The 14951-nt window shown below is 43.2% G+C and overlaps 1 protein-coding gene across 2 annotated transcripts in view; it reads left to right on the top strand.

Annotated features, from left to right (window-relative positions):
- crip3 (cysteine-rich protein 3) overlaps nucleotides 1–14951 on the top strand; it is a 36657-nt gene that overhangs the window by 16927 nt on the left and 4779 nt on the right. The gene's annotated exons all lie outside the window — the stretch shown is intronic.

The following is a 14951-nucleotide window of genomic DNA, read 5'->3' as shown; positions in this document are numbered from 1 at the left end:
AGAAGGTGGTACCAGTCAAGCAGTGCTGGAGGATCTCAGACAGCGTAGTGCAGTGCGAAATGTGATGGGGTCTCTGAGATAAGATACTGCTGGTCCATTTTTGGCCTTGTAGGCGACCATCAGTGTTTTGAATCTGATACGTGCAGGTACTGGAAGCCAGTGAAGGAAGCGCAGCAGTGGGGTAGTGTGGGAGAACTTGGGCAAATTGACCATAAGTCGTACAGCTGTGTTTTGGATCATTTGGAGTGGATAAATAGCGTTCAGGGGAAGACCTGCCAGCAGAGAGTTGCAGTAGTCCAGTCTTAAAATAACGAGCACCTGGGCAGCCTGTGTGGACAGAAATTGTCAAATCCTTTGGATGTTGTAGAGAAGAAATCGACAGGAACATGCCACATTAGCAACATGTGAGAAGAAGGACAGTTCATTGTCCATAGTTACCCCAAGGTTACAAGCAGTGGCTGAAGGGGAGAGCAGAGAGTCATGAAGAGTTATTCAGAGATCTTGACTTAGAGATGAATCACCTGGGATGACCAGCTGTTCTGTTTTCCTGGGGTTGAGTTTTAGTTGATGAGCACTCATCCATGAAGATATGTCTGTCAAGCATGCCAAGATCCGAGCGGAAGCTGTGGTATCTGATGGAGGGAAAGAAAAGACTAGTTTAGTGTCACCTGCATTAGATAAGTTTAGTGTCATCTGCATAACAGTGGTAAAAAAAAAACGTGAGTAAATGAATTTACCAAGAGAGTTGGTATAGAGGGAGAAAAGGAGGGGACCAAGTACCGAGCCTTGTGGGACACCAGTGGTGAGTCTGCATGGGCAGATGTGGATCCCCTCCATGTTACCTAGTATGAGTGACCTTCCTGGTAGGAAGCAAACCATTCCCATGCTGTTTCAGCAGATACCGAGGTTCTTAAGGGTAGACAAGAGAGTCTTGTGGTTGACTGTGTCAAATGCTGAAAGGTCCAGGAAGATAAGTACAGATGACAGCTTGGCTGATCGAGCATCATGCAGTTTCTCAGAAACAGGCAAAAGGGTCTGTGGAATGTGCCGCTTTGAACCCAGACTGGTTCAGATCATGGAGGTTGTTCTGTGAAAGATAGATGGACAGTTGGTTAAAAACAGTGCATTCCAGAGATTTAGAAAGAAAGGAGAGAAGTGATACTGATCTGTAGTTGTCTGATGGGTCCAGAGCAGGTTTTTTAAGATGAGAATGACCCTTTCTTGCTTGAAGGTAGTTGGCACATAGCCATATGTTAAGGACCCATTGATGATTGTGGAGATGAAGGGCAGGAGATATTGTGTAATGGTCTGAAGCATAGTTGAAGGGATTGGATTCAGAGGACAGGTGGTGGGATTGCAAAATTGGATGCCTTGCAGTATCTCATCTTCTGTTAAGGTTGAGAAGCTTGACGGAGACGTAGTGGATTGCTGGCTGTGTTGTGTAGTCATTGTTGGGGAGGAAGTGAAGGTCTGGCAGATTTCCTTAATCTTTTCATCATAGTAGGAGGCAAAGTCATTAGCAGTCAGGGAGGATGGAGCAGTTTTGCCAGGGGGGTTGAGTAGTGAAGAGATGATGTTGTGGAGCCTACGAGGATTTTCTTGTAGAAGGCAGTTTTAGCAGAAGTCATATCCGAAGAAAATTTGGTCAGGAGAGCACGGTAAGATGCGAGGTCTACATCGACTTGGAATTTTTTCCACTTCCTCTCTGCTGATCTGAGTTCTCATCCATTGCTCCGCAAAACATCTGACAGCCAGGGTGTGGACAAGAAGTCTTCTTGGGTTTTGTAGTCAAGGGGCAAAGGAGGTCCATGGTTGAGGAAAGAGATGAGAGGAAGGAGTCAGTAGCAAGTCCAAGCGTAGAGAGGAAAATGAGTCAGGGTCAGGAAGAGATTAAAGAGCTACAGATGAGGGAGAGATGGAGTGAAGGTTAGGATGGATAAAAGAGACATGTAAATTGTTTTTCTGTAGAATAGGAAAAGTGATTAAAAAGGAAATCAGGTGATGATCATAGATTGGAAGTGGAGTGGCAGTCATGTCTGTAGCTGGGGTAGGGCAGGTGAAGATCAGGTCCATGACATTTCCTCCCTTGTGTGTTCGAGGGCAGCTGTTAAATATCAAGGAGAAGGTATTCAGAAAAGTCAGGAGGCAGGATGATTGAAATTTGTCAGATGGGAGGTTAAAGTCACCAAGAACTGTCAGAGGGGAAAGTACTGAGGAGTGTGTCCATCTCTTCTAGGATGTCTCCAAGGGAACCAGGAGGGCGGTAGATGACATTGGAGAGGTAACTGAAACTGCATGGAATTCAAAAGAAGACATGGTTAGATGAGAGAAAGGGAGAGGTGTGAAACACCATCTCTGTGACAACAGTAAACCTGTTGGAATGTGGTGTAAATGTCTGTGATAGAGGGGAGAGAGATTCCGATGATCTTCTCAGCTGTCCTCTGTAGGGTCTTGCGATCCGAGATGGTGCAGTTCCCAAACCAGGCAGTGATGCGCTGCTCAGGATGCTCTTGGTGGTATCTTAGTAAATCATGGTCAGCAGAGGTGCTGCTGGGCTCTTGGTTCTGAAGCTGGTGTTGAGTGAGCAAGTGAAGATTAACACTAATGAATTTAGTGCTCTTGATGATCCCCACGGAGGATCCATCGATGATCAGTAGAGAATGGCCGCTCTGTGGTCTCCACACCAGGCTGTTAACTGTTGCACCTCCTCTATGTATGCTGACTCGTCGTTCTTGATGATGAGACCCACAACTGTCAAGTCATCTGCATACTTGAGGATGTGGTTCAAGCTGTGCATTGCTACACAGTCGTGAGTCAACATCAATGCTGAACTGAAGTCTATGAACAGCATTTGTACATATGGGTTCTTATTGGTGGGTGAGGGCCAGATGGAGAGTCGTGGAGATGGCATTGTCTGTGTCACGGTTTGGACAATACACGAATTGCATGGGGTCCAGTGAGGGTGGAAGCTCGGTCTTAATGTGCCTCATGATGTGCCTCCCATAGCATTTCATCATGATGACTGTGAATGCGACAGGACAATAGTCATTGAGGCAGGAGACTGTAGACCTCTTCAGCACAGGGACGATGGTCGTTGTCTTCAAGCACGTAGGAACACATAGGCACATAGCGCAGCTCAGGGAGATGCTGAAGATGTCGGTGAAGACATTTGCTAGCTGTTCTGCACATTCCCTGAGCACTCTGCCAGGAACTATGTCTGGTCCAGCAGACTTCTGTGAGTTAACTCTGCATAGAGTTACTTTTTCTTACTTTAGCCATGTATAGACAGATCGTAGAATTAGTTCAGTGCATCTGGGAGGGAAGTGTCATGGTCACAAGTGGGTGAAGTTTTCTTGTAGTTCATGGTCACCTGAATGCCCTGACACATGTCCTGGGTGTCTCCGCTGTACTGGAAGTGACTGTAGATGCTCTTGGCATGTTCGCATTTCGCCTCTCTGATTGCTGTTCTTAAGGCTGTCTTGTTTTCTGCTCTGAAGGCGGAGTCTCTGGATTTAAGTAGTACATGTACCTTAGCGGTTATCCACGACTTCTGGTTGGAGCATGTGGTGATGGTCTTGGAGATGGTAACGTCATCAATGCTCTTGCTGATGTAGCTGGTCACTGTCTCCTCCAAGTTGATGCAATCACCATTGGTTGCAGCCTCCCTGAACATGTCCCAGACAGTGCAATCAAAACAGTCCTGGAGAGTAGACATGGTTCCTACTGGCCAGCTTAGGGTTAGGGTTAGGGTTAGGGTTAGCTTTCAAGCTGGTCTTGAATGCCTGTTAAGTGGTCTGTATGCCGGGATCTGGTACATGGTATGCCCCTGGAATGTTTTCTCCTTTGGTTGCAAAGTCCACATTGTAATCAAGATGTGTATTCATCCCTGATGAGCAGCCATGGTGACCGTGGCAAAGAAAAACTCCCTTAGATATTATGAGAAAGAAATCTTAAAAGGAACCAGACTCAAAAGGGAACTTATCCTCATTTGGGTGATATCAGCAAGCCACAGCAAGCTACTGCGACACCGGCATCTTGGATCTTTCATGTTGGAATTGTTGTGCAATAGAACCACACACTTCACTGCCATACAGAGAAATCACTTCAGTCAGTGATTCCAATATTTTGAGGCAGATTTCAATTGGAATTTCAACAAAGGTTTGTGGTTTTATGGTGTAAAGGATCTGCATGTTTTTTACCTTAGTTCATTCACTGCCAGGTTGAAGTTTCCAGATGAACTCATGTTAAGGATGTAAATATGAAAATATATATTTACATAAATAAATATATGCTGCAGCAGTGCTGTCAGACTTGGACCCTGACAGTCAACCTCAAAAACACCGAAATCATCATCTTCCAAAAAAATATCCAGCTCTTAGGGAACCAAACACACATTTATGTTTGGAACACGAGATAGAACACCCCAAAAATATACCTACCTCATATTTACATATTTTATCAGCGATGATGTCATAGTTAAAGAGCTGCCTCGGGACGGGCAAATCGGCTTCCCCATAAACAAAATCCCCCTTGGCTGTAAGTCCCCACTGATTAGGCACTTGGTGTCTTTCAGGAGAATGTTTTTTTTTATGGTTCTGAATAAAGGTTTTAAAGAGCTTAACATGGTAAAGTTCAGGATTGAGGGTTTTGACTACAACATCTTTGTATCCAATTCAATTCAATTCATGTTTATTTGTATAGCGCTTTTAACAATGAACATTGTCTCAAAGCAGCTTTACACAGATAATGTGGTGATTAAACATAAATATGTTCTTTGTAAGTATGTTTGTCCCTGATGAGCAACTGTGGCAAGGAAAAACTCCCCGAGATGAAGGAAGAAACCTTGAGAGGAACCAGACTCAAGAGGGAACCCATCCTCATCTGGGTTGCACCAAATGTCCATTTGAAGCAGATATACAATGTTGTGGGGTACAGTGATGATGATCAGAAGCAAACTGCACTCCCGAGTCAGTGCAGCAGACCGCCGACACCAACTACAGTCCAATCCGTCCTCAAAGCACCCGTTCTACTCCGAATTAAGAGACCGTCCCGAGCTGCACAGAAGTGTGAAGATCCAAGGAGGAGAGGGGCAGGAACACTGGTCACTGGAGCCTCAGGAGCATGTTTAACTCGACCGAAAGAGAGAGAGAGAGAGAGAGAGAGAGAGAGGGTGACGGGAAGAGAAGGATATGGATTATTAAGTGTAACTATTGGTGTATGAAAGTTAATGTCACTGTGCAGTTTGGACTCCGGCAAGACTCGCTATGGCAGCATAACTAAAAGGGAGAACCAGAAGGTAACACAGACATGAGGGATCTCTGGGATAAGAGGCGACCCACCACACCACCGTCAACAAACCTGAGTGAACGTGTGAATGTGAGGGGCGACAGCATACAAATATACCAGTTCACCAAACACTCTATATCCATGTTCCCTCCAGATCTGTGCCTTTACCTAAGAGAAATCTACTGATAAAAGGCTTGACTAAATAAATACGTTTTCAACCTCGACTTGAACACTGAGACTGTGTCTGAGTCCCGAACACTGATTGGAAGGCTGTTCCATAACTGTGGGGCTTTATAAGAGAAAGATCTGCCCCCTGCTGTAGTCTTCATTATTTGAGGAACCAACAGATAGCCAGCACCTTTTGATCTAAGTAGGCGTGGAGGATCATACTGGTACAGAAGTTCACTCAGATACTGCGGTGCGAGACCATTGAGTGCTTTATCGTCAGTAGTAATATTTTATAGTCAATGCGAGATTTGATTGGGAGCCAGTGTAGACTGATTAAAACAGGGGTGATGTGGTCATATTTCCTAGATCTAGTGAGGACCCTTGCTGCTGCATTCTGGATTAACTGAAGCTTATTTCTGCACTTACTCGCACACCCAGACAGTAAAGCGTTACAGTAGTCTAATCTAGAAGTAACAAAAGCATGAACCAGTTTTTCTGCATCCTGTAACGACATCATATTTCTAATCTTAGCAATATTTCTAAGGTGAAAGAAGGCGATTCTGGTGATATTATTCACGTGAGACTCAAAGGAAAGACTCGGGTCAATAATCACACCAAGGTCTTTGACAGCCGTACATGCTGAAACAGAAACACCATCCAGAGATGCTACGTAATCGGAAAGTTTACTTCTAGCTGCATGTGGTCCTAGTAAAAGTACTTCCGTCTTATCTGAGTTGAGCAGAAGAAAGTTATTAAGCATCCACTGTCTAATGTCCTTTACACACTTCTCAACATTGTTAAGCTGATCTCTCATCTGGCTTTGCTGAAATATACAGCTGTGTGTCATCAGCATAGCAATGGAAGCGAATCCCATGTTTATGAATAATTTCACCAAGAGGCAGCATATATAAAGAGAAAAGCAGTGGGCCTAAGACAGATCCTTGAGGAACACCAAACTTTACCTCATAGAGCGTGGAGAACTCACCATTTACATCCACAAACTGATAGCGATCAGTCAAATAAGACCTGAGCCAAGAGAGAGCTGTTCCTTTATTCCTACAACATTCTCAAGTCTAGCAAGCAGTATAGTGTGATCAATGGTGTCAAAAGCTGCACTAAGGTCGAGCAAAACAAGTAAGGAGACAAAACCCTGATCAGAGGCCAATAACAGGTCATTTACCACCTTAACTAGCGCCGTCTCTGTGCTATGATGAGGCCGAAATCCTGACTGATACATTTCAAAATGTTATTCATAAGCAGATGTGAGCATAACTGCTGTGCTACAACCTTTTCTAAAATTTTGGATATAAAGGGGAGATTTGATATCGGTCTGTAGTTGGACAACTGACATGGGTCAAGGTCAGGTTTCTTAATAAGGGGGTGGATAACTGCCAGTTTGAAGGATTTGGTACATAACCAGTGCTAATGGAAGAGTTAATTATTTTTAAAACAGGTTTGATTACCTCTGGAGCTATCTGTTTAAAGAAACTAGTAGGCAAGGGATCGAGAATACAGGTTGATGATTTTGATGAGGAGATTAATGAAATTAAGTCACTCTCATGAATAGTAGTGAAGCTTTGTAATTGATTGTCTGCTATAATTACACTGCTGTCTACAGGGTTACTTGTAAAATAATTTGGATTTATATTAACCGTCTGGATTTCTTGCCTGATGTTTTCAATTTTATTATTAAAAAAGTTCATGAAATCATTACTACCTATTGATGGTGTGCATGTTAGCGCAGTGCTTTTATTCCTGTTAATTTTGCTACCGTGCTGAATAAAAATCTAGGATTATGCTTGTTATTTTCTATGAGGGTGGAGAAATATGCTGATCTGGCAGCACTAAGAGATTTTCTATAATTTAGAGGCTCTCCTTCCATGCTATTTGAAATACTGTTAATTTTGTTTGACGCCATTTACGCTCTAGTTTTCGAGTGGTCTGTTTTAAGGTGCGTATGATCATTATACCACTGTGCTAATTTTTCTCCCTGATCATTTTGGTCTTAAGGGAGCTACATCATCTAGAGTGTAACGAACGTTGTTTCTAGATGTTCAGTGGCCCAGTCGAGCTCTGCGGGTCTGACGGAGATCTATCTAATATCGTAATATCGGGAAGATAATTAATAAAACGCGCTGCTGTAGCTGACGTGAAAGTACGCTTAACACGGTAACGTGGTGAGGTAGAAATGCGATGACTAAGGCAAATTTTAAACGAGATTAGATAATGGTCTGAAATAGCTTCAGACTGTGGAATTATGACTAAGTTTTTTATTTTTAATCCAAATGTTAACAACAAGTCGAGAGTGTGTCCACCACTATGAGTGGGTCCTATAACATTCTGATTAATTCCGACTGAATCTAGAATGGACACAACTGCTGCTCTTAAGGAGTCTTCCTGATTATCAAAATGAATATTAAAGTCTCCAACAATTAATGCTTTGTCTAAAGAAGTAGCTAGATTTGTAATGAAATCTGCAAATTCTATCAGAAAATCAGAGTAGGGCCCTGGGGGTCTATAAATAATAATTAGTGGAATTAACTGACTTGACCTGCTTTCAGACACTGAATATTTGTATCCACTGATGCTAAAATTAAATGTTTTAAATGTGGTCAGATAGGGCGTCTTGTTTGCGCCTGTCCTGAAAGACAGAGTGACCCCGGTGTCTCCAAGTGACCGGGGCAAGATGAAGCTGAACCCGTAGGAGCCGTTCCCATTGCGGCTATAGTGAGGGTGAGCCCCAAGCTCAGACTGCAGCCCAGAGCTCCACTAGTGACAGACCCACCCCAGAGAAGACATGCTCAGCCAAACTGGAGCGGGAGAAACCCTGCTCGGCTGAACTAGACTGGAGAAGCCATGCAAAAACGATGAGGTCACAGTGGACCCTGGAGCAGTGCTGAAGCTGCCTGCGCTGGCAGAGGCAGGCACGGGTGGAGAGCTGTCATCAGGAAACTCCAGTCACTACACCAGTGCAAGTGGGCAGGGGAGACGTAAAGATGGAAGATGATGTTCCAACAAAGAGGAAGAAACGAGGTAGGGGACAAGAAAAAAAACAGGCCAAAAAAGAGTTAAAGGTATGGTATATGAAGCTGAATCAAACAGTGAAGATTGCACGTCCGATTCAGTTTTTACCCAGGAGGAAGCGCTAAATGCTTTGTATACTGCTAATGAAGATTTTTTTAAGAACCACCAAGTGGCAAAAAAATGTCAGTTAAAGAGTTTTTTCCAGACTGTAAACAGTTAGTTTACGATGTCAAACATTTCATATAACAAATTTTTTTTGACAAGTTTTGAAATAAAAATGCACTGTAGAGCACATCAAGGGAAGACGGAGCATGTGGAAGCGGCTGGTGATAAACAACCTGGTAGCACTGTCTCTGTGGCACAAGCTGGCATGCGTGGATCCATCGCCAAACCTGCTAGCAAACATCCTGGATGGTCTGCACTGGATTCCACAGAGAGTCCTCCATCTGCCCAAGGAGAAAGAGGGCGAGGGCTGGTTCATCTTGCCAGCAGAACTGCAGCCTTTCGCCTCCAGTTTATCCAGAGACTCTTAACCGGGACCAGGAACCTGTAAGGACAGCAGCCAGTGGACTTTTGCACATGGCAGGAGGACTAAGGCTGGACAGAACTTTGTTTTTAACAAACACAAGCAGACTGAATGTTACTGGATTACCAGTCTTTTACCGCAGACTTTTTAAAATATGGACTTAAAAAAAAAAGGATTAAGGCCACTACACTGGCTGCTGGATGAGTCCCAGTGCAGCCTCCCCTACACTGTCCAGAGCTTTGATCTCCTTATAGATCGTCACACTCAAGGAGCTGGTGAACGTCGCAGGGACAGACCTGTCGCAAGAGGAGGACCTGGCTGCACGTAAAGGACTACGGTCCCTGTGCATCGCTAACCAGCTTCTACACCACTGGAGGTCCACACCTACAGCAGAGGAGCGTGTTTAGCTGAAGGACTACAAAGTCGGTAAGATCGGCGCTACAGAGGAGGAGTGCAGGGGTGAAGGGGAGATGAACTTTGGAAAAGTGATAGGGAAGCTGCTCGACAGGGCCTGTGTTAAGGTTTTAAATAAGAATAAACTGAGTGGGAGGGTGGACCCCCCAGTAAAACCAATTTAAAATGTTCTTGGTTTTAATGATGATATTAAACTAGAGTGGAGACACTGTACAAACCACCGTTACCTAAAAATGCTGCCAACCTCCAGTGGAGCATTTTACACTGCATCATTTCTGTGAACTCTTTTATTAGTATTTTAAACCCTGATATTCTACAGGACTCCGTTCTGTTCACAGAGAGAAACTGTTTTTCACTCTTTTATACACTCCAGGTTACAGTCACTGTTTGTGTTTTCAAAATGTATTCTTAATCTTATACTCTAAAGTTCTTCTAATGTGTTTTTTTTACCTTATAGTGTTTTATTCTTGGTTTTAAAGTACGTCAGGAGAAACAAGTTTATGTGCCAGCTAATTAATTTTATTTTTGGTCAAGCAAAAATGGCCACATACCTGAGCAGAAAGAACAAAGTGGCTCAAAACACTGACTGCGATGCAAACAGAATTTTCTCCTGGTTAATAAAATCAAGGATTTTGTTTGGATTTTAATGTTTATAAGTGTGTGGGGGATCTGAAGATGTTTGAGGATGTGTGGTGTTGTAATGAAGCTCTGTGTTCGGTGAAAGAAAAAACATTGCACGAAAACTGAACTAAACAATCACACACACCCCTCCCCCCAACATTTAACTGTCATTGTCTGTCTTTATTTATATGTAACATTTTATTTATTAATGAATCTATTTATATAATTGGTCAAGCTGATACCACATGGTATATAACAATGTGTTAAATGAAAGGATTGTAAAAAGTAAAAAAAAGTGTGTCTTTTTCTCTCTCTCTCTCTCTCTCTCTCTCTCTCTCTCTCTCTCTCCCTCCCCCTCTCGCAAAGACCCCCTCTGTATGTGTGTTGCATGCTGGCAGCAAGTGGACAGAGTTTGGTGTGGGTGACAGTGGCTCTGAGTTTGAGTGGGTGTTTTTTTTTTTTTTTTGAGTGGGTGCTTTTATTTGTGTTATCAGAATATATTTTGTGTCCAACGTGCATCCGTTTGTAAGAAACGAAAATCTAGAGGAAATTCTTAAGAGGTTTGGAAAACTAGTAAGTTCCATTAAGATGATTCCACTCGGATGCAAAAATCCTGAGCTCAGACATATAATATACTTTGCTGAATCACGCTGATAAAGAATCGGCTGTGAATGTTGAGGTTAATGATGTAGCGAAGGACCCTGATATTGCCAGGGACACGGCACCGCTGCAACCCACGTAAGACAGAGAGGAAGATACACCGAATTCAGGCAGTATTCCTATCGACGTAGCTGGAGTGGCCGAGGCTGTTTAGCCTGAGGTGAGCGCCAAACAGGTTGAGCTTGAAATCAAGTCAATTGAAGTTTATTTCTATTGCGCTTTTCACAACACACATCGTCTCAAAGCAGCTTTACAGAATGTAACAGTGAAGGTGAATGGTGTGTGTTTATCCCTGATGAGCACCATGGAAACTGTGGTGAAGGAAAAACTCCCTTAGATGTTCTGAGGAAGAAACCTTGAGAGGAACCAGACTCAAAAGCAGAACCTAATTCTCATTTGGGTGACATCAAGAGTGTGATTATAGTCTTTACACACTACAGAACACTGGAGAGTGAGAACTAACATGAGCACTGGAGTGTGTGATTATGAGGAATGTTCTTTCTACAGTCTTTTACAGTCATTGTGGTTATAAAACCAGGAGCTACTTAGCAACTCATAAAATAGCTCAACATCTGAGATCATCACAGATCCAACACCAGCTTCTCCATGCCAGAGCCTTTAGACACTCAAAGAGGTCCAATGTCAAAACTCTACATGAAGTGGTATCCAGTTGGCACTGGTACGTCTCTAGATGGTTCGGGATGTTTGTGGGCATCTACTTCTTTAATGCACAATCTTCATAAGGTGGGTGGAGCTGGAGCAACCTCAGGATGCCTCGGGATGGGCAGAGAAAGAGAAGCAGTGGAGAGGACTATGTGTATGAGTTCTATGTGTAGAACTCACTGAAAAGATACGTCTTTAATCAAAACTTAAACTGGGAGAGTGTGTCTGAGCCCCAAACACTGTCAGGAAGACTATTCCAAAGCTAAGTGTGAGCGTGACAGATTGTATTGCGTTAAAAGACTGGAGAGATACATGGGAGCCAAACCATTTAGTGTTTTATAAGTGAGTAGCAGTAGTTTGTAGTGGATTTGAAACTTAACAGGAAGCCAGTGTAGGGATGAGAAGATTGGGGTTATATGGTGATATTTTCTCGACCTTGTGAGAACTCTGACTGCTGCATTCTGAACTAACTGAAGCTTGTTTATTAATGATGCAGGACATCCACCTAGTAATGCATTACAGTAGTCCAGTCTGGAGGTCATGAACGCATGGACGAGCTTCTCTGCATCAGATATAGACAACATGTTTCTTAGCTATAGCAATATTTCTAAGGTGGAAGAAGCTGTTTGTGTAACTTGGTTGATATCATTATTAAAAGACAAGTTGCTCTAAAATAACTCCCAGGTATTTTACTGTTGAACTAGTGGTTAGAGAACATCCATCTAAATGCAGGTTGAGATGCTGGAGCTTCTGTGTACTGGTTTTTGGGCCGATGAGCAAAATCTCCGTCTTATCAGAATTTAATAATAGAAAGTTATAAGTCATCCAGTCTTTTAATTCTTTAACACACTCAGTTATCCGAGCTAATTGAGTGTATTGCCTGGTTTTGTTGAGATATATAGCTGGGTATCATCAGCGTAACAGCGGAAGCTAATTCCATGCCTTCTAATAATATTTTCCAAGGGGAGCATGTGTATTGTGAAAAGCAGGGGTCTTAGAACTGAACCTTGTGGCACCCCAAAATTTACTTGCATTAACCTGGATAGCTTTTCATTTAAGTCTACAAAATGGTAATGATCAGACAGGTAGGATTAAAACCAGCTTAATTTGACTCATCTGAACAGGCAACGATTAAGCAAATGATCAGACTCAAGAAGACACTTTCACAAGAGGTGGTGCATTCAAAATTACAGAAAAAGGATTTTGATAAGGATTATGAGGATCTGTGTGCTGAAGATGATGAGGTGGCTGCAGAGCATATAGCTGAAGGTAAAAAAAAAATTATATTCAGTCCAACAGATTAACAGTTTTCTTGACAACACGAAAGGCTTTGTAAGCCCAATATTAAGGAATTCTTTCCAGATTTAAAGTTTTTATATATCTTGTACTGTAGCTATGAGGAAGGTTGCCTTTGATGAGCTTGACAGACCAAAATGATATCGGCTCAAGAATCTACTGTGGGATGTCTTTTGCATTCACATGGTAAAAAGTGAGATTGGGTTGGATGTATATGATATGCTATGATATGAAATTTTTTAATTTACTATTAATTTATTATAAATATACAGTGCCTTGCAAAAGTATTGACCCCCCTTGGCGTTTTTCCTATTTTGTTGCCTTACAACTTGGAATTAAAATTTATTTTTATTTGGATTTCATGTAATGGACATACACAAAATAGTCCGAATTGGTGAAGTGAAATGAAAAAAATAACTTGTTTTAAAAAATTCGAAAAAATAAATAACGGAAAAGTGGTGCGTGCATATGTATTCACCCCCTTTGCTATTAAGCCTCTGAATAAGATCTGGTGCAACCAATTACCTTCAGAAGTCACGTAATTACCTAAATGAAGTCCACCTGTGTGCAATCTAAGTGTCACATGATCTCAGTATATATATACACCTGTTCTGAAAGGCCCCAGAGTCTGCAACACCACTAAGCAAGGGGCACCACCAAGCAAGCGGCACAATGAAGACCAAGGAGCTTGCCAAACAGGTCAGGGACAAAGTTGTGGAGAAGTACAGATCAGGGTTGGGTTATAAAAAATATTCAAAACTTTGAACATCCCACGGAGCACCATTAAAGCCATTATTAAAAAATGGAAAGAATATGGCACCACAACAAACCTGGCAAGAGAGGGCCGCCCACCAAACTCACGGACCAGGCAAGGAGGGCATTAACCAGAGAGGCAACAAAGAGACCAAAGATAACCCTAAAGGAGCTGAAAAGCTCCACAGCTGAGATTGTAGTATCTGTCCATAGGACCACTTTAAGCTGTACACTCCACAGAGCTATTTTTTATGTAAGAGTGGCCAGAAAAAAGCCATTGCTTAAAGAAAAAAATAAGCAAACACGTTTGGTGTTCACCAAAAGGCATTTGGGAGACTCCCCAAACATATGGAAGAAGGTACTCTGGTCAGATGAGACTAAAATTGAGCTTTTTGCCCATCAAGGAAAACGCTATGTCTGGCGCAAACCCAACACCTCTCATCACCCCGAGAACACCATATGGAACATCAAATATTGATGGGGGTCATGATGCTTTAAAAAGTTGTAGTTTATTTGATTATGTAATGAAAAGAAGGCCAGTATCGTCTTTCATTCAGAGACTGAAGCCAGGCTTGATAGAATCTTCTTCTTCTTTCGGCTTCTCCCATTAGCACACACCTCCACGTCACACACATCACACACCTTCACATCACACACGTCACACACCTCCACACCACACATCACACACCTCCACATCACACGTCACACACCTCCACATCACACACGTCACACACATCACACACCTCCACATCGCACACGTCACACACAACACACACCTCCACATCACACACACCACACACCTCCACACAACACACCTCCACAAGATGGCGCCGGTGAGGTCGGCTGCCATCACGACTGCTCCGGCTACGGTTTTTCTTTTTTTGTTTATTTTATACTTTTATTTAACTAGTTTTATTTCCATCTACACAAGATGGACATCATTAGATATGACAGAGACACTCTTATATTTATTGGTGTACAATGCACTCACCTTTTGCCGCTTTTAAACTCGGACCCATGCTGACCGAGAGAGACTCTGAGGGAGAACAAAGGACGCGACCCGTACCGGCGTCCGCGAGGGAAACGAGCCGGCGTCAGGAACAGGCTGAGGGCACGCGCACACCGCGCTCCCTTACCTAGTATCCTGTTAGCCAACGTCCAGTCACTGGAAAACAAGCTCGACGACCTCAGGGCAAGGGTCAAGTTCCAGAGCGACATTCGGGACTGCAACCTTCTCTGCTTCACCGAGACATGGCTGAACCCAGCGGTACCGGACCACGCCATCCAGCCGGCCGAGTTTTTCTCGGTTTACCGCATGGACAGAACACTGGAGTCGGGGAAGTCAAGAGGAGGTGGAGTGTGTCTGATGGTGAACAACCACTGGTGCGACAGTGCGAGCATTGTTCCTCTTTCACGCTCCTGCACACCAAACCTGGAACTACTGACCATCAAATGTCGGCCCTTTTATCTACCTCGGGAATTCAGCTCGGTCATAGTCAGTGGCGTTTATGTTCCACCTCAAGCGGACACGGACACTGCA

This window comes from Silurus meridionalis, chromosome 8, assembly GCF_014805685.1.
Source record: "Silurus meridionalis isolate SWU-2019-XX chromosome 8, ASM1480568v1, whole genome shotgun sequence".
Classification (NCBI taxonomy): domain Eukaryota; kingdom Metazoa; phylum Chordata; class Actinopteri; order Siluriformes; family Siluridae; genus Silurus; species Silurus meridionalis.
This window is presented reverse-complemented; position numbering and strand designations above follow the sequence as displayed.